Raw genomic sequence first — 19691 nt, forward strand, 5'->3', positions numbered from 1 at the left:
AGGCGAAAATCTTTAACTCTTGAGTTCCCCTACCACCTCCACTGGTGAAAACTTCTTTTCTTCCATAGGAAGTTTACTGTTACCTTATTTCTCCATTCTTTCCCCATGTCTCGTTGAAACCTGAACATGGATAAAGGTCCAACACTCATTCATGGGATAAATGACTACTTAAAAAAAAATTTTTAAGCTATGTTATCCTGTCCCAAAATGGCTTCCTTGAAACCACAAAACAAACTTTGCATCATCGGACAAAATGGGGTCATCAGAATTCTCCCCATACTTGAACCCTGCTTGGTTGTTTTATAAGTCTTCTCTTTCTTACTGTGTGTTTTTTTTTTTAACTTGGTGAGAGAGATGGTCAGGAAAAAGGCTATTGCTAAAGGAAAGATGAGACAGAAAGAGTTACAGTTCAGCCCTTTAGAATGGTAGGAACAGAAAGTATAGGGATTCAGAAATCATTTGTTCTAAGTCAAGTCTCTTGCTTCATGGCGAACTGAACCAGAAGTGTGGAACTGTGTGCTCTATTGACTTTCTCAGAAACGTACCTGCGGATCTTTCATATTTAGAGTCCAGATTTACTTTTACTGTTTCTTACCCAAAATTTTTCTGGTTATAACTCTGGGATATTTATTCTTTTAGTTGGTCATGTCAAAGAAAAGAGTTAGTGATATACTTATTTTCTTATTGAACTTTTTGGAGTGACATTGGTTAATAAAGTTATATATGTTTTAGGTGTAGAATTCTTAATACATCATCTTTATGTTGTATTGCAAGTGATATATTTTTAAATAGATAAATTTCAAAATTAAGGTAAAATCTCTCTTACAGTTGTTTTCCTTCCAAACTATAATATCCCCTTCTACCTTCCTGTTAGCCATTTTTTATGTCTGTCCTCCTTTGAAATGAACAGCCATTTTTTATAGCTGTCCTTCTTTATTGATTTCCTTACTCTGATTTTTTTTCACATTAATTATGGGGGCCCAATCAGACCTTTAGTGTCTTCAACTTTAATATGCAATAAATAACTTAAAATTTCATTTTGGGGAAGGTTATTAATGCTACTAATCCTGCTAAACTGCCATTTCTAGACCAAAACTTGGGTAGAATTCAGTCCAAAAGGTATTTAAAAGGTATGTTTTCTTACACAACACATAGGTGTACCAGTCTTTAATCAAATCCACCTGGAAACCTGACTATAGATAAAAAGTGATTCTTCACTTAGAAGGATTCACCAATATTCTTTTAAAAAGTGGATTCTCCTCTGGCACAAATAGTATTTTCATTAACACATTTATGATTTAAATGAACATGTACAGTATAAATTGAGAGAGGAGAAAACTGTGCAAATTGAAGCAATGTAAGAGCTGCCGATTTTATAGAAAGTTAGAGTCTTTGTGTCATGTTGCTGTACACTGTGTTACTCTATACTTTCCTAAACTTTTCTTTATTTTACTTTTTTTAATGTACTGATTTTGAGAGATACAGAAACACTGATTTGTTGTTCCTCTTATTTATGCATTCATTGGTCGATTCTTGTATGTGCCTTGACTAGGGATCGAACTCGCAAACCTGGTGTATTGAGTGGACAGTCTAACAAACTGAGCTACCTGGCCAAGGCTTCCTATTCCTTTCTTAATAAGTCTCTACCCAAAAGCAGAATTTAAAGGGCTTCATTTCTGCTATCTTCTACTTAGGTAAATAAACTCCTCCCCAAACAGATAATAGGTAAATAGAAAGGAAGTGAACTCCTCAATTTAAAAAAAGGAAAAAGTAAACATAGTACTTTATTAATCTCTCTTCATTTTTAGGTTTCAAATAATTAAGTTGATTTGGACTCTGACTCTTTATTCTTTAAGATTACATTTTAACTAAAACAGATAAGCAAGAACTCTATTATTCAAACAGTTCCTTGAATTTTTCAAATAAGCTCCACCCTTGGTAGCATTGACATCTCAAAGGTGTGAGCCAATACTCTTAAGTTGCTTTGTAGCTGCAATTAGGGAAAATATTTCTTTGCCTCCTCCCTACCCCCTACCCTCTCTCTTCGTAGTGGGACAGAGAGACAGACATTTAAACTGAGGAAACAGGAACAGTGCATAGAATTCATAAAGCTGGAAGTCCAGAACCCCTGTGATCCCTAGAGCAGCATAAAATCCATTTCCCTTATATTGTTACCCAAAAGTTGGAAGTGACAAAACATAGGAACTTACTGTCTTAGAAACAGAGTAGGGCACAGTTACAAGGATAAAGGAAGTAGTGGTTTGGGTACCTACTCTTTTGAGGGGGTTTTGAAAAACAATAACCTCTCTTTCTACCTCTTCCCAGGGAACTAACTGCAGGAGATTCAATGCTCCGCTCTGTACTCATCAATTCTATACCTTTGTTTGGTAAACTCAGGAGTCTTCATTTCCAAAATGGGTGGTTTAGCCCTGGCCAGGTAGCTCAGTTGCTTAGAGCACTGTCTGATATGCCAAGGTTGTGGGTTGGATCCACAGAGAGGGCACATGCAAGAAGGAATCAACCAATGAATGTATAAATGGGTGGAACAACAAATCAATGTTTTTTCTATCCTTCTCTCTGTCTCTGTCTCTCTGTCTCTCTGAAATCAATCAATTAAAAAAAATGGATGGCTCTGGCTGGTGTGGTTCAGTGGATTGAGTGCAAGCCTGCTGGTTCAGTTCCCAGTCAGGGCACATGCCTGGGTCCGTGGGCCAGGTCCCTGATGGGGGCTGCACAAGAGGCAACCACACGTTGATGTTTCTCTCCCTTTCTTTCTTCTTTCCTTCCCCTCTAAAAATATATAAATAAAATCTTTTTTAAAAATGGGTGGCTTAGTTCACAGAATTTCCTTTGTGTCTTTTCATGGCTTGATAGTTCATTTCTTTTTTAACATTGAGTAATATTCTATTGTATGGGTGTACCACAGTTTATTTATCCTTGGTTAACTTTTTGGTTGCAATTCTGAACAAAGTTGCTGTAAACATCCAAATGCAGATTTTTGGGTAGACAAAAGTTTTCAATTCATTTGGATAAATAAAAAAGGAACACAATTACTGGGTCATATGTTAAGAGTATGTTTAGTTTGTAAGAAACTGCCAACTCTTCCAAAGTAGATACACCATTCTCATACACCATTCTCATCAGCAATGACTGTTGCTCTGCACCAGAACCAGCATTTGGTGTTGCCAGTGTTTTGGATTTTTACCATTCTAATAGGTGTCTAAAAGCATGTTATTGTTGTTTTAATTTGCAGTTCCCTAATGACACAATGTTGAGCATTGTGTTGAGCAATGTTGAGCATTGTGTCATTTCACATGCTTATTTACTGTCTGTATGTTTTCTGGTGAGATGTCTATTCAGGTCTTTTGCCCATTTTTAAATCAAGTTGTTTATTTTTTATTTTTGAATTTTAAGAGTTCTTTATTATTGTAGATAAAAGTTCTTTTCAGATTTTTTTGCATATATTTCTTCTCAGTCTGTGGCTTGTCATTTCATTCCCTTGATAAGCTTTTAGTTTTGTCTCTTCAAACCACTGTTTCATGTAAGTTTCATTTCAATTCAGTCAAATGTGCAAATCTTTTCTATTGTATAAGGCTCTCTTTTCCATTTTGAAAAATAAACATATTTATTTATATTTATTACAGAAGCAGTACATATTCCTAATGGAAAATTTGAAAAACTCATAGTTAGAAAAAAAGAGGAAAAACCTATGAAAGCCTCTGGAACCTGGAAGCATCTGACCTTGGGAGTATATGGAAACCACATCCTTGGCTGGAGCAATTGGACAATACATGTCCAAAGCATAAAAAGATACTGGCCCTTTGACCCAACAATCCTTGTTTAGAAATGTAGGCCAAAGAACTTATATGTATGACCCATAGACATGAACTAAGGAGTGAGGGGAATGCTTAGAGGGAGTGGGGGTACCAGGCAGAGGTGAGAGAGGTACCAGGCGATAAAGGGGAGAAAGAGAGAAAGAGAGAAAGAAAGAAAGAAAGAAAGAAAGAAAGAAAGAAAGAAAGAAAAAAAGAAAAAGAAAGAGAGAGAGAAAAGAAAGAAGGAAGGAAGGAAGGAAGAAAAAGAAAGAAAGAAAGAAAGAAAGAAAGAAAGAAGGAGGGAGGGAGGAAGGGAAAAGAGACAACTGTAATAGCATAATCAATAAAATATACTAAAAAAAAAGAGAAAAGAAATGTATTCCAAGAAAATAATTGGACGCGTGTCCAGAAAGTTAAATACAAGGATGTTCCTGATTAGAAAAAATTGGAAACAACCAGATTAGTTTGGTAGAGCTGCCATAACAAAGCACCACAGATTGGGTAACTTAAACAAAAGAAATATATTTCTCACAATTCTGTAGTCTAGAATTCCAAGATTAAAGCATCAGCAGGATGGGTTTTTATGACCCTTCTCTCCTTGGATTATAGATGGCCATCTTTTCCCTGTATTTTCATGTAGTCTTCCCTCTGCATATGTCTGTGTCCAAATTTTCTCTTTTTATAAGGACACCAGTCAGAGTGAGTTAGGGGCCACCGTAATGACCTAATTTTAACTTAAATACCTTTTTCAAACCTAACCTCTAAATATAGTCATATTCTGAGATTTAGGGGGTTAGGACTTGAACATATAAATTTTAGGGGGACATGATTCAACTAATAACACAAACTCATCTAAATTAATGCACAGGAAAATGCCAGAAAGGTTCATGAGAATTATATTTAGGGAATGATACAGATAATTTTTCTATGTTTTCTTTATTTATTGCTTACCTGTGTATTTTAATTTTTTACACAATAAGTTTGTGCAGTATTTTTAAAAGAACTCTCCAATGACACAAACACCTCCAAAAAAGAAGGAAAGGGGGGAAATCTACACTATGCATAAAGCATATTTTGGAGAATAGTTCTCTACTCACGTAGTTTTCCTTTAGCAATTTCTGCTTTCCTGCTGCTAAGGTGAGTTTCAGTGGGATATAAAAGCTTACTCAGTGTTCTGTACTGTTTGTGTTTGCCCTGTATAGTAATGGCCTGCTCACTTAATGTGCAATGAAGTGCACAGTGTACTTTCATTCTTTTTTGGAGGCTGTTTGGAAATGTTTTTCTTAATCGGAAGACATTGCTGAAGCCAATGGCTATATCACCGAATGACTCATATTGGTTTAGGGCTTATGATCAGACAAGTTCTGAAATCTATTTTCAAACTTGTAGAGAGAAAAAAAAAACCATTTTAATGGGGTGGGTTTCTGGAAAGAGAGGAGGGTGAATATATTTAGAGTTCTGATCTTCATGGTTTTTAGCTTAGGAGGCAGAGGATGCCTGTTCTCGGTACCCTCTCATTCATGACAGAATTCACTAGGCATTTTTCTTCTAAAGTCTGTTATGTTTTCAGAGGCTGGGCCTATCAGTCCAATTATTTTCTTCAAGGCCTGTCCGTCTTCCTCTTTCCCTCCTTTCTGTAGCTTGGGTAGTGTTGATGGGGGACTCAAATGTTGGAAAAATTTTAGATTCAGGTAATAGTTAATAAGTTTAGCAATCAGTGTATGTAAAAGCTATTGTTTCAGGAACCAAAGGTATGACCCACCTAGACTCCAGGAGACCATAAGCAGTTCCACCTTTGTGCCTCAGGAGGACTGCAAGCAATCAAGATGACAGCTGAGCCATTGTACTTAGGGTGACATGCCCAAGACATAGATAAAGACCAACTAAAGACCAATGCCCCAGGACACAGGTGAAAGAATCCTGCAACTTTTTATCTGACTAACTTTTTCCCTGAATTCCAATCCCCTTACCTACACTTTTCTTTTTATAAAAAGGGTCGATTTAAAACAGAATTTAAGAAAGTCTGTTAGGGTACAAGCCTGCCCTTCTCAGATCTCTGACCATCTGAATAAAACATCCATAAAGATTCAATCCCTATCTTGGCTTATTGGGTCTGGTAGGTGACAGGCAGCATGAACACTGGCTTTTCTGGTTTCAAGTTCTGCACAAGATATGTACTGTTTGAATAAAAGGACAACACCTAGGTTAAGACATAATAAAGTAATTGAGGTTCACTGTGTACACTTTGCATAATATACCTACACGACCATTAATATTGGTTGTTTGGTGAACTGAAATGCAGCTACTCCCCTGGTTGTTACATAGTTGTGATGATTCGGTATCACTATACCTGTCTAAGTAAGTAGTAGACAACAATAGCAGACCTTTTAAGCATCTTGCTTAGACTTCTGACAAGTTTTGAAAATACTTCTGGAAGTGAGAATTCTATGCAGAAGCACATATTTTAATTTTTTAATCCTTACTCCAGGATATGTTTATTTAAGAGAAAGAAAGAAACATCGATGTAAGAGAAAGACATCGATCAGTTGCCTCCCATACCTGTGGGAACGGACACTGGAGCCCAGGTAGGTGCCCTGACTGGGAATCAAACCTGCAACCTTTTGGTGCATAAGATGATGCTCCAACCAACTGAGCCACTCAGCCAGGGCAAGGCACATATATTATAAACTACTTCTTGCCCTTAGTTTCTCAAATGAGATGCTTACACTGATTTGTTCATTTTCAGAGCAGAGTAATGGGCACATATTCCAGATTCGAAGCATTTTGCTTTGATCTGGGATAAAATTTGAGTTAATGACTTTTCATCTATTATTCACAATACTCTCAACAAAGTGATATTACAGTGCCTGACCTACCGTGCTTCTGGCCAGAAAACATGAATTAGGAATGCTGTTCAAGAGGTTCTTACAGTGACCAGTTAGCCCTTTGCTACTTGTAATATTTGGGAGTTGGTGGAGGTCTAAGAAGGGAAAATAAACCAGGAAGTTGCCTACCACAGTGCCTCTGGCAAAACACTTCATATTTGATCTTTGGTCGGACTGGATAGTACTTAGATAAGAGATTATCTATGAATACTGAATCTTTCAGGTTTCCCCTCTAGGCTGATGGCTAGCTTCCGAAGAGCAAGGGCAGTGTCTTCTTAGTCTTGAGAGTCCTAGGCCTAGGCGCAGAATAAATATCTTTCATTGAATTCACAATCAGCCACCTACTTGTGAACCACCCTCATTTTATATATATTTTTCTGTTACTAATCTTGGATGTGATAAAATTCTATTAATGTAATGAGGCTTGAATACTATTCTAATATTCTAAAATATTTGAGATGAAAAAGACATTAGTAACTTACAGTAGAATGCCTTAATTTTTCAGATGGGGAACTGAGGCCCAGAGAGATTGAATGACTTCTGAAAGTTAGTGTCAGAGAAAGAACCAGTTCCTCCTGGCTCCTAGTTTGCCTCTAAATACCCCTAAACCACTAAGAAGACTGCTTCTGCTTCAGGTTATACTGTTGTAGTTTTTTTCTTTTCCATCTTTCTCTTTCTTTTCACATGTCTCCACCCCCTCCACCCCTATCCCCACCCCCACCCCTGCCAACAACTTGAACAGGAGTTCAACATGCAAATCAGAGAGCTTGGAAATTTTTAGCAAAACTGTGTTGTGCTGTGACCCTGCATGGTGGAGATAGAACTTTTGCTTTCTGGAAAGATACTGTATTCATTCATGTTCTCTGGGCTTTAGCTGAACATGAGTGCTTTGCCCAAACGCAGGCATCTTTACTGCTCAGTGAGTGTACCTTGCAGTGAGTATAAGGAGACCTGAGCTCTCATTTTGGCTCGGTCACCACTCCTGTGGCCCTGGGAAAGTTAATTTTCCTCTCTGAGCCTCAGTTCCTCTTTATAAAACATGGAACTCAGACTACATGGGCTCTAAAATCATATGACTCTACTTGTTTCCACTTCTGAATTATGAAGAATTAAACATCTTCCACCTTTAAAGTAAAAGCCACACCTAAGTCACATGAAATTTGATCAGCCTTATATTTTTTGTGTGAATGTTGACAGCTTTCTCTGCTCTGTTTGGTGTAACTGGAATGATTTAGTTTTCATTTCAATGATATCAATGATTATCTTCCTTTTCTCATTCTACCAAAGAAGTCATTGATGCAATGGTGAAGGGTAATCTAGGACTTAGTTCCTTTGGGTCTCATTTCAAGTGTTACTTTCAAAATCCTTAGACCTCCTCCTCTCTATTACTCACCTGGCGCTGGATGGTGTCTGTGGATCCTATCTTCTTTTGCTTCTTGTGGCACTGGGAGAGAGGGTGTAGGTTCTCCTCAGTATCAGGGACCCAGGAAGGTGCCTGGAAGGAGGAACATTTTCTCTAACTAGAGGAAGAAAAAGCTGCCAGTTTGCTAACTCTTCTGTAGCAGGTGACAAGGAGTTAGTTGCAACCCGACTCTCCTCCCTTCTGTAAGGTTACTGGCTTTGTGTTATTACAGCAAAGTCCTCTAGACATGTTATGGCAGCCTATCCCTTGCCACCTTCTGCTTCTGTGCCTACACACCCAGGAATGGAGAATCAAGAGATCAACTTTTTGGCTGCAGTTAAAAGGATGCCCTATTTGTGAGAAGCAAGTAGCCTACCTTATTCTGAAAATTCCTTGATGTGCAAAGCTGCAGAATACAGTTATTTGTTACCTGCACTTAAAGGAACATAAGCCCCAGCGTGGAATTACTTTGCCTCTAACAGACCTTTCTCTTTTGTATCAACTGTTTCGTGCCATAAGTCACTCAATAGCATTTACTTGCCTTAAGCGGGAAGGAAAGGTTGAAAAGAAGAAAAACCATTATCTCCTTGAGGACTAAAAAATTGCTGAGAAACTTCAGAATGCATAAAAACACCAAAGTACCACACAAACAAGTATGAATTAACATAATGCAGAGTATTTCTAGACATGTTTAGGAATTAATTGGCATGAACAGGCTTGGGTAGAGTTAATCATAGAAACCTTTCTAGAAGAATAGTCCCTGAAACTTTAATTGACTGTATTAACATACTTACCTAGAGAACCAGGGACAATTTTACAAAGGGTTTAAATGATTTAAAGGGTTTAAAAGGGTTTAAAGGGTTTAAGACTCACTGAATCACATTCCAGAGAACACAAAAGATGCAAACTAAGAAATCACATGGCAAGTTATGTGAAAAGGACTTGATAGAGAAAGAATGAGGAAGCTAAACAAGGGAATTTGTGGAAATACACTGGAAGGCCAAATTGAAAAATTTGGATCTGATAAAATTTGTGATAGGGAGCCCGTGGAGGTTCTTGAATTCTTGAGCATGGAAATGGCATATGAAATTGTCTGAGGAAGACTAATCTTCCTGCTATATATAAACTAGTACGGAAAAGTTAGTTGCAGGGCCCATTTAAAGCTGCAGCTGTAAAAATGAAGTGGAGACAAATTGGATAGATGAGATGGAATCAATTATGAGGGCAAGGCGTAGACAATAATAGCCAACATTCACTGAGTGCTTTCTAGTGCTGGTCACAGGGCTGAGAGTTTGTCACACGAATTAATGAATTTAAAACTCAACAGAACTGTATGAAAAGAAAGTAAACACCTTGCTCCAGATCATGCAATTAGAAACATGGAACTGGAATTTGAACGCAGTTGCTCTGGTTCCAGAGCTACTTTGCTACTATGCTAGAGTATGTCTCTGAAGTAAAAAAGGGAGAAAATTACTTCAGTGCACTGGTTGACAGTATGACCTCTGGATTCAGACTCCCAGGAATTTCATCCTGTCTGTGGTACTAACTATACACTCCAGGATGATCTACTTAAAATCCTGTCCTTTCTTTTCTTTATCCATATTCATGGGGTTAACAGTACTCATGTATAGAGTTGTTGTAAAGTATAAATTTGCAATAGTGTGTCAGTACTTGGCCCAGTGCCTGACACATAGTAAGTATTCAATAAATGTTAACTATCAATAAAACTGTTGTTATCATCCTGTGTCTTAGAATCTGGAGTCCTGGAAGAATAGTGCTATAATTGCCAGAGTAAGAAAAAGGGGAAATTTAAGGTTATTTACCATTAACAAGTCCCTTGCTCTTAGGTTACAGAAGCTTTAGGGTTCAGTAGAATCACATTGAGGGAAGTGATGAGAAACTGGGGGAAGTTCCTAAGAGTAGAATTAACTGAAAGTGCCAATCTTACAGAGCACTGAAGAAAAATCATTTCAGAAGTGAGGGCACAGGTGAGAAGCTAAGACTTTGGTGAGTGTGGAGCCTTTTGGGTTGTAGGCAGGGAGGAGTGGAATCACTATTTTATTAACTTACATATTGAGCATGAATTTAACTTCCTTTTTGATTTCCTCTTTTTCATCCTTACTATTAATAGACTATGCACATACTGAGAAGTAATCTATGCTGCAACTTTCCCTCAGAATTTCATGTTACTAGAGAAGATTTCAGAAAGGACATTGCTTTAAAAAGCATTTTAAAAGAATAAAATGATCTGGCTGATGTGGCTCAGTGGATTGAGTGCCAACTTGTGAACCAAAGGGTTACTGGTTCAATTCCCAGTCAGGGCACATGCCTGGGCTGTTCCTGGAGAGGGGTGCACAAGAGGCAACCACACATTGATGTTCTCTCCCTCTCTGTCTCCCTCCCTTCCCCTCTGTCTAAAAGTAAATAAATAAAATATTTTTTTAAAAGAATAAAATGAGGCCCTGGCTGGCGTAGCTCAGTGGATTGAGCGCAGGCTGCGAACCAAAGTGTCGCAGGTTCGATTCCCAGTCAGGGTACATACCTGGGTTGCAGGCTATGACCCCCAGCAACCCCACATTGATCTCTCTCTCTCCCTCTCTCTCCCTCCCTCCCTCCCTTCCCTCTCTAAAAATAAATAAAATAAAATCTTAAAAAAAAAAAGAATAAAATGATAAGTGTTATTCGTAAGTCAAAGAGCTGCTAGTCCTTTGAAGTCCTTTGCTCCCTAGAGAGATCTCTAAGAAGATGTCTTTGTGTTCCAATAAGTAATTACTACTTAGGAGCTGAGTTAAACAAAGAGTCTTAGTTTTCTGGATCTCAAGTTTGGGCAGCCTGGACTTTCACTACATGGGAGAGATAAATGGTTAAGTTTGTTCACATGTTAGCTGCCTAAGTCATCTCACAGGTTATCATGACTCAGTTAATTCTCCCAACTGACTGGAGACAGCTGGGGAGCTAATCCAGTTCCCATTGTGTGGACCAGTGACTTGGCACACTGCCCTTTGAATTCCCTCTGTATTCTGGCATAGCTAAATGGTAGTGAGAAAAGATAGCAGAAATCATTGGTAATATTAGTGCTCTTAAAATCATTTTTTCATAAATACAGGGGTGGGCAAGAGTAGGTTAATAGTAATTAATAACACAATAAATAAATAATAATACAGGAGTGAACTGTGTTTTGCATACTCTCAACTGTAATCTACTTTTCCCCAACCCTGTATTTATTGACAATGGTGAGTATCTGTGTAGAACACAGTACCTGGTACATAGTAGATGCTCAAATTTTGTTGCCTATGAACCAGTGCTTGGGGGGTACATTTGCCAATGTACAGAATTTAACTGAATTTCTTTAAGGAAAATTCAACATCTATAGAGGAAACGATAGGTAAGAAGGAATGATTAAGTACAATGTAGATTGGATATATATAATTTTTCTCTTCTGTTTCCCTCTGTTAAGAAATCCCAGCTCCAGCTCATCAAAGGTAAAGTGATTGCTATTCCACAGCAACAATTGGTGTCTGTGAGCTCATTCATGTTGAGTGGTTGTTACAGAATTTGAAAGGGCAAGGCATAACTTATGTACCAATCCTTCACTCTCTCATCAAGCTGTTACCATAGAGACAGAAAACTTAGACTTATTTACAATCATTTTGGAAGGGAAATGTCTATTTCTGGATATGATTTAGACTCTCTGAAGTAGAGTTTATGAAGAGTTTTTACTGTCTGCTATGCAGTGAGGAATTTAGGACAAAATAAGGAGCAACCTAATGGGGTAAGATGATAGGCAATTTTTTTAAAAAAGAAAAAGCCTACTTTGATTAGCATAAGCTAGATCGTACAGGTCAGTTATGATGTGGATATAATTTAAGTACTCTAGAAATAACATCCTCGTGTTCTGTGGATTGCCTCTCTATGGAGTGTGTTTAAATAGTTTTCTTGCCCTAATTATTCTCGTAATCTACAGAGCAATCACCACCCTAGATAGATCTCCACAAACTGTTCTCACAAACTCAAATATCAGTTACCATCTGGTTTAAGCAACTATTTTTATTTTTTAATTTTTTAAACATTTTTAAAATTGTTCAAGTACAGTTTTCTGCCTTTCCCCCATCCCTCCCTACTACCCCAGCCCTCCAAACCTCCTTCTCCTGTTTCCACCCTCCCTTGTTATTGCCCATGTGTCCTTTATAATTGTTCCTGTAAACCCTTCACCCTTTTCCCCCCGTTATCACCTCCCTTCTCCCTTCTGATCACTGTCAGCCTGTTCTTAATTTCAGTGTCTCTGATTATATTTTGCTTGCTTGTTTGTTTTGTTGATTAGATTCGTTAAAGGTAAGATCATATAGTATTTCTTTCACCTCCTGGCTTATTTCACTAAGCATAATGCTCTCCAGTTCTATCCATGCTGTTGCAAAGGGTGGGAGCTCCTTCTTTCTTTCTGCTGTGTAGTATTCCATTGTGCAAATGTACATAATTTTTTGATCCATTCATTTACTGATGGGCACTTAGGTTGCTTCCAGCACTTGGCTATTTTAAATGGTGCTGCTATGAACATGTGGGTGCACAGGTTCTTTTGAATTGGTGTTTCAGGGTTCTTAGGATATGATCGTAGCAGTGGAATTGCCAGGTCAAAAGGCAGTTCCATTTTTAGTTTTCTGAGGAAACTCCATACTGTTTTCCAAAGTGGTTGCACCAGCCCGAATTTCCACCAACAGTGTACTAGGGTTCCCTTTTCTCCACATCCTCTCCAACACTTGTTTGTTGCTTTGTTTATGATAACCATTCTCAATGGTGTGAAGTGGTATCTCATTGTGATTTTAATTTGCATCTCTCTGATGGCTAGCAATACTGAACATCTTTTCATATGTCTCTGGACCCTCTGTATGTCCTCCTTGATAACAACTATTTTTAGTTGCTACTTCCATAGGTCCTTGTAGATAAGTAAGACCAAGCATCTCTTTATAGGTTTCCATTTTTGCACAGTTGCAGTACTAATCAAATGACTTTTGGGGGGAATCTAATTTTGTTTCTAGAAGATGAGAAATTTAATCTTTCAAATAGCCTATGTTAGCACTAATTCTGAAGCTAAGTAGAACCATGGAAAAGGAGAATTTATTTCAGTCTATTTTACCTCTTGAAACATTAATTTCATAAGGAGAGCACTTTATTAAGTTTTGCTGACATTTAAAGCTTATAAAATGCATTTGCTTGTTTTTTTTTTAAACCACATTAAACTTTTTCCTTTGGCTTCTTCCAAAATTGTATTGGAATCTGTCAAATCTTAAAATGCATACCCTTGGATACCACAAATTTAAGGAATTTCTTCCAGAAAAAAATATTCCCATTAAATGAAAATCTATTCTGAATTTGAAGGTATAATTCCTGCACTTGGCTCCAAAAATACTGGACAAGAGATTGGTGGATTCTCTTCTGAAAAAATTTAACATCACAAGAAAAATGACATTTGGGAAATCCTATAATGAAGCAAGTGGATTCCTGCTTCATCACCCCAAAGTAAAGCCCACCAAGGGACAAGCCCCACTTGAGTACACAGAGCGAACAACTCTTATGTGAAACTCATTTGACATCTGAGAAATGTCTCCATCATGAAAGGCAGACACCAAAACAAAAGAATTTTGGGAAAAGAGAGATGATACAGGAAGATAAATAAATTATATCCATGAAATATAAATAAATAACAATGGATGCTATAATAAAAGGAATGATGAGAGAATAAAGGGAGTTCTTGGGAATGAAAAATATGATTCCTGAAATAAGAAATTCATAGAGGGGTTAGAAAATGAAGACAAAGAAATTTCCCAGAAGGTAGATCAAAAAGATCATACAGAAATGGAAAACAGAAGGAAAAGTTAGAGGGTTAATCCAGAAAGCTCAATATTTCTTGGAAGGTAGAGAGACAGAGAGAAAGAGCAAGCAGACTGTATCAATCAGAGTTTCTACAGCAAACACAATTCACCCTTCATGGTTCAGATGAAGAGATTTTACAAAGTGACTCTTACGGAAGTGTGAGCAAGAAGAATTAAGGGAACAAACAAGGGTGGTATAGTGTCCAGATAGCAACAATGAGAAGCTGTTCCACTCCCAGGGCTGAAGGGGCAAGTTTGGAGGAGGTAGTATAAATGCAGCCCAATGAGAACTGGAGTCCAGGAGGAAGAGCCTGGTACACATAGCTACTGCCTGAGAGATAAGGATCTACATCAGGGATACAGCAGGAAAGAAATAATCTGACTTCTCTGTGTTCCTGCAATTTGATCTCACATTGGCCAAACCTAGTCAAAACCCAGCTGATATAGTCTCTACTCCTAAGGGGTCATTCTCTTAGGGAAGGGCAGGGCTTCTTTGTGAAGGGAAATAAATTATTGAAGAATAATATAATAATATTTTCCCATCTGAAAAACATCTGATGTCCATCTCAGGGAATTAAAACAAACAAACAAACAACAACAAAAAAACAGCATAATGAATTTTTTAGAACACTGTTAACAAAGAGAAGATTCTGGAAGAAAAAAACAGATTATGCATAAAGGATGAGAAATCACAGTAGCACTGGACTGCTCAACAGCAACACTGAATGCTATATGACATGGAGTAATGTCTTCAACTTTCCAAGGAAACATTCTTTCTAAGCCAAACCATCAATAAGTATAAGGATGGGATATACATTTGTAAACATGCAATGTCTTATATTACATTTATTTTCTATACACCCTTAGGAAGCTATTACAAAACAAAGGGGTAAGCAAGCAAATAAACAAGAATAGGAGACCCTAGGTAGAGGGAACATGATGTCTGCATACCCAAGAAGTGAAGGGAAATTCCAAGGTGACAGATATGCAGAAGTCTTAGAACATATCTAGTATAAACAAAGCAGGGGACAAGAACGCTCTATTAAGACTTTATTTTTATTTTTAAAGGGGAAAACAAACCACTAATCATTTTCATAGAGATTTAACAATTCTTTGGAGGGTTTGGGAAGGGCAATGAAAATTAAGCAAATGGTTACTTAAGAAAGTCAGCCTTCTAAAGCTATTTGATTTCTAAATCTTTGCATAAATATTGCTTTTACACATTAAATTTTAAATACTCTCAAAAGTATGCAAAAGATAAGTGCAAAACATCATTAGACCATTTTATGTTAAGTATATCAAAACACTGAAAATAACCTAAATGACCATTAGTAGGAGATTACTTAAACTATAGTGCAGTCATGAGCTGCATACAATGTTTCAGTCAATGGACCAAAATGGTGGTTCCACAAGATGATAAGGGAGCTGAAAAATTCCTGTTGCCTAGTGGCATCAGCCATTGTGATGCTGCAGCACAAAGTATTACTCATGTGTTTGTGCTGATGCTGGTATAAACAAATCTACTGTGCTACCAGTATTATAAAAGTACAGGCATACTTCATTTTATTGCAATACTTGCTTTATTGCAGTGGTCTGGAACCAAACCCCCAATATCTCAGAGGTATGCCTGTATAGCATATACCATATATTATTATTCATAATGATAATAAATGATTGTGTTTCCAGTATTTGAATTTACTATACAACACTTTTTAAATTGATTTTTAGAGAAAGAGAGAGGGAAAGTAGAAGAGAGAGACAGAGAAACATTGATTTGTTCTACTTATCTACACATTCATTGGTTGACTTTTGTGTGTGCCCAGACTGGGGATTGAACTCGCAACCTTAGCATATTGAAATGACACTCCTACCAACTGAGCAAACCAGAGCCCATACTACACTTTTAATCATTGCTTTAGAGCATACTTTTTCTATTTGTAAAAAAAAATAGTGTTTGCCGTAAAACAGTACCATGTCACACCAGCAGCAGTCTCATACATCTCATGTATATGCATTTCTTGATTGCATCATTTTCTTTTGTGATTGATTTAATCTTGTGTTATTTTGTACACTAACATGCTGTATAGGTTTGTAGTCTAGGAGCAATAAGCTATACCATATAGCCTATGTGTGTAGTGGACTATACCATCTAGGTTGGTGTAAATGTACTCAATGATGTTTGTACAATGAAGAAAATGCCAACCATAACACACATTTTTCAAAACCTATTTCCATCATTAAGCAGCACTTGACTGTACAGCCCAATGATAGAATACTATGTATTTTCTAAGAGGAATAAGAGAGAGACTTCCAGTCAAGGTGGCAGCATAGATAAACATGGCTCACCTCCTTGCACAACCACATCAAAATGAAAACTAAAATATAGAACTATCATTTAGAACCATCAGAAATCAAGCTGAATGGAAATGACAAGTACGGAATTAAAGAAACCACATCCATCTAGACCATATCCATCTATGGTAGGAGGGGCAGAGATGTGGAATGGGCTGGTACCACATCCACGTTTGGTGGATAAAAATTTGGGAGGGACATCTGGGAGTGAGGAGTCCCAACCTCACACCAGGACCCTCAACCCAGGGTTACAGTGCCAGGAAGATAAGTCCCCATAATTTCTGGTGGCAAAAACCAGCAGCTGCCCTTAAAGAACCCACACTTGGAGTTACTCAGACTCACTCCCTCTGAACTCCAGCTCCGGGGCAGTCGCTTGAAATGCACCAGTGGCATAAATGGAGGAACTTAAGTGTCTAGCATCAAGGTATGGAGCTGGGGAACAGCTTTGTATCAGACAAAAAGGCAGGCAAAGGCCACTGTTCCTTTTCTGAGCCCTCCCCCAACAGAGCCACAGAACTGGCAGTCAGGTACCATATTTGAGACTCCATCAACCTGGCTAACACTGTTTGCCCTGCCCTGGAGATCCCTTGAGACTCGATCCCACCTAACTTACAGGCCCACTCAATGTTAATTGTAACTTTTCCATATGGCCAGTTGGTCTTGGCTGATGCTTCATAACGTCCTAAATCCTATCAAACAAGCAACAATGGGCCTCAGTAAGTCCCCAACCCCCATACCTTGTGCTAAGTGGCCCCACGCCCAGCACCAACAGCATCCAACCTAGATTCGCAGCTTGGCTTTGCCTTGGAATCTCCAAGACCAGCACAAGTAGCAGACATCTCAGATTGCTTCATAGCCTAGGCGGGGTGCCCCGGGGCAGAACACAGGAGGCAGCTGACCTTGGCCACAGCACCTGGGAAAACCTCAGAGCTTGCACACCCATGGACAGCTACAGACCACATCAGAGAACCACCACCGTGTCCCTGCACAGCTGATTCTCCACCGAGGACAGAGATTGGTGTTCAGTAGCCAATCCTTGCAGCTGACTGGCTTGGGTAAATCCCTCCCATTGACCTGCCAACAGCAACCAAGGCTCAACTACAAGAAGAGGGCACACTCTGCCCACACAAAGGGCACACCTAAAAGGGCCTAAAAGTCTTTTAGCCTTTATTTACCTCTTCAATCTTATCTCTGAACTATTCTCCCTTTTCTGACACTGGTCTTACTTGGGTTCCTTAAACACACAGAGGTTTTTCCTTCCTCAATTTCTGTACAATTATTCCCTGTTTGGAAGGTTCTTTTCATGGACAACACATTCTTATATTTCAGGTCCATCTTAAATGGCACCTTTTCAGAAAGCCCTTTCCATCTAACTTAGCTATATCTCCCCTGTTGTTCTCTTTCATGGCACTTAATGGCTTCCTTTATAGAACTCTGCAATTGGTAATTTATTCACATGTGTGGTTAGTTGTATGTGCACACATGCCTGTTTTGTCCATTGTTTCTAACAGGTGTATGCTCAAGATGATGTTCAAAAGGACAAGAAGCTTGGGGGTTTGCTCATTGATGTAGAGCCAATGTCTCTCACAGTGCTCTGCACTTAGAAGACAGTCAATGAATATTCGAGTGAAAAAATAAGCTCTTGTAGAGCACTGAGAAGAAATTATAGACACTGAACAGATAGTGTTGTAATAACTACAACAGGGAAGTATGGTATAACTGTAAATGTGAGGAAGCTAATTTTAAATGGCCTCCCTGATCTAAAAACTGATCAAGAGTTGACCAAGTGACAAGAGTAAGGACTGTTTGTGGCACAGGAAATGTGTGAAGGCCTCAGGAAGGGAGTATGGAGTGTTTGAGTGAAATCAAAGAAGAACAGTATGGCTGGAGCCTAGAAAGAACAGGTGGGCCTATGGAATGTGTGGTAAGCCTCAGGGTTGGGAACCTCTTCCTAAGAGAAATGGAAAGCTTCAGGCCTTACAGTAAATTGATTAAGTTTGTGTTTTTATAATAAAAGATCACTGTAGAGGTGGGGGGACTGGATTACAGGTGAGAAGTGGGGAACCTGGGGAAGTGGGGAACCTGAGAAGTGGGGAAACTGGGAAAGTGTTTGGAGAGGTAAACTGGTACATAAATGATCTAGGGAGACTGGCTAGGTAAGTGTAAGAGCGTGGACCAGAGAAGACAGAGGCATGGCTAGAAGAGATGGTGAATTTGATGAATAGTGCTATTGTAGATCACAAGAGATTTAGAAGCTAGAGTAGTTAAGATAGGTGAGTCACTGAACCTGCCACAAGGGAGTGGTAGAGTCAAGGTGACTTCCAGGGTTTTAACTTACACCACAGAGTAGATAGTGGCACCATTATTAAGATTAAACTGGAAGAGGAATGAGTTGCTGTTGGGTGGGTGGTAGGAAGATGACAAATTCAGGTGTGGACAGTGTTTTGAGGCACATGTGAGATATACAAGGAAAGCTGCCAAGAAGGCAGTTGAATAGATGGCATTGTAATGGGAAGTAGAATTTCATGTACAAATGAAGCTGTTTGTCTAGGGAATGAGTAGAGTGAAAGGCCTGGGATAGTCCTGAGGCACTCGCACCATTTAAGGGTCAGGTTGAAAAGGAGTAGCAAAAGTGACCAAGGAGTAGTCAGAGAGGTAAGAATAACACCAGAATGTGTAGTGCTATGGATGGAAAGCCTTGATGAATTGGTCTAGACAAAAGTCTCAGTGAAGGAACAGTCAGATTTTAAGTAGAGGTCATCCCTTTGCAAGTTAAGTTCTGACAATTCTCTTTTATTAGGAAATTGTGTATCTATTTCTTGGGGGGAAAACAGCTCCCCAAATCCCATATTTAAAATGACTATTTTTTTTTTAAAGATTTTATCTATTCATTTTTAGAGAGGGAAGGGAGGAAGAAAGAGAGAGAGAGAGAGAAACATCAATGTGTGGTTGCTGGGGGCTGTGGCCTGCAACCCAGGCATGTACCCTGACTGGGAATCGAACCTGCGACACTTTGGTTCACAGCCAGTGCTCAGTCCACTGAGCTACGCCAGCCAGGGCTTAGAATGACTTTTATTTTCATATCAGTATTTTATCCTCTAGTATTTGTTTATAATGCATGGACATTTTTGTATTGTTGCAGCTACAATGAATGCATAATTATTATTTTTTTGTATTTTAAAGTGAAAGGAAATTATGATTTCATAATTATCATTGCATGGCTGTGTAGTGTTCCATTCAATGACATTTTCGAGATTTATAAAAGAATATGGCTGATTTTGATAACACTATGGGAAGAAAGAAAAAACTACAAACTTTTTCTTAGAACTCACCCTTCTTTACCATGTCAGGATCATTTTAAAGAGTTAAA

Source organism: Phyllostomus hastatus, unplaced genomic scaffold (assembly GCF_019186645.2).
Source record: "Phyllostomus hastatus isolate PE091 unplaced genomic scaffold, TTU_PhHast_1.1 phas_contig_57, whole genome shotgun sequence".
In the NCBI taxonomy this organism is placed as follows: Eukaryota; Metazoa; Chordata; class Mammalia; order Chiroptera; family Phyllostomidae; genus Phyllostomus; species Phyllostomus hastatus.